The sequence below is a fragment of the Phaethon lepturus genome, unplaced genomic scaffold (assembly GCF_000687285.1).
Source record: "Phaethon lepturus isolate BGI_N335 unplaced genomic scaffold, ASM68728v1 scaffold46767, whole genome shotgun sequence".
NCBI classification, from domain to species: domain Eukaryota; kingdom Metazoa; phylum Chordata; class Aves; order Phaethontiformes; family Phaethontidae; genus Phaethon; species Phaethon lepturus.
The window spans coordinates 460-1,706 of record NW_010553462.1 but is presented as its reverse complement, the minus strand read 5'-3'; positions in this window follow the sequence as shown (position 1 = coordinate 1,706).

The following is a 1,247-nucleotide window of genomic DNA, read 5'->3' as shown; positions in this document are numbered from 1 at the left end:
ACCCCCCCCCCCAAACCCACCACACCAGCCACCCCTGACATTTTCTTCCATCGTCACGTGCTGTCGGATAAAATCTCAGTGGTCTCAGCTGTTTGCTCACGGTGCTGCTGCTTATTGCAAACGAAGCAGGGGAAACAGTCGCAGCAAATGGAGTTTGCAAAGACATCTGCTGGGTTCGGGATCTCAGCGAGACCCCCTTGTCGCCTCCGGGTACCCGCCGGGAAGGCGGGGGGGGGGATTCCATGGGGGGGGGGGGGGGGGGGGATTCCAGCAGCTGCAGCATCTTCCTCGCTCGCTTTCTGCGCAAGGGGCGTATTTTCCATCAAGATATTCTGAGCAGGTTTCGCTGTCGCCGGGGAAAGCGAGGAGGAGGCAGCCAATCTGCAGCCAGCGCAGGGCTCTGCCGGAGCGCGCCGCAGAGCCGGCGCCGGGGCCGAGGGAGGGTACCCGGGCAGGGGGCTCAGCCCGGGCTTGGATGGAGCAAGGTGGGAGGGATGCAGCGCAGCAACTTGCCCCAGAAATGGCACCTCCCTGCCCATGCGGGCGACGGACGCTCCCTTTTCCGGTGGCTGCGGGGTTATTCTTGAGGGGATTGAACTCAGAGTGGAGCGTTTTCCTCAGAAAAGTTAGGCTCCTTTAGCCCTAAAGGGTGTAAAATGAGATAAAAATAACAGTTGGCTGTTTTCTCTGTCCTGAACGGGCCCCGTTTGAATGGTGAAGCTTCACTTGCATCTCAGACCGGGTTCCGTGCTGTGCACGGAGATGCTCCTGTCTACCTGCCTTTGGACCAGTCTGCTGGGAAAAGGGCCTGGGGACTTTTTTGTGGTTACCTTCCTTGGGGCTAAACCCTGTGGCTTATCCCTGTGGTCATGTCAGGCTTCCCACTTCAGGTTTTCCATTATTTTCTTTTCCTCATCAGGAGCCTTCCCCAGGTCTCCTAACGCAGGCGTGTCTGGGTTTTCGTTACTTCTCTCATCTCAACCAAACAGGTTCAAACCCCAATCCCAAATGGCTGTGGCACGTACACACATCCATACAAGTATAAGCTATAATTACATGGGAATAAGGAAGAGGATCAGTCCTGCAGACACCCCGTTGCCATCGCACCTCTAGAGATGAGGCAGGTCTGAGCATCACCCCTGGGACGAGCCGTCACATGCGCGAAGCAAACGGTTTGGGGTTGTTTCTTTTTAAAACAAATAATAGTCGGAAGCTGTTCCTCCTCTAATCTCTTTCATGTACAGACG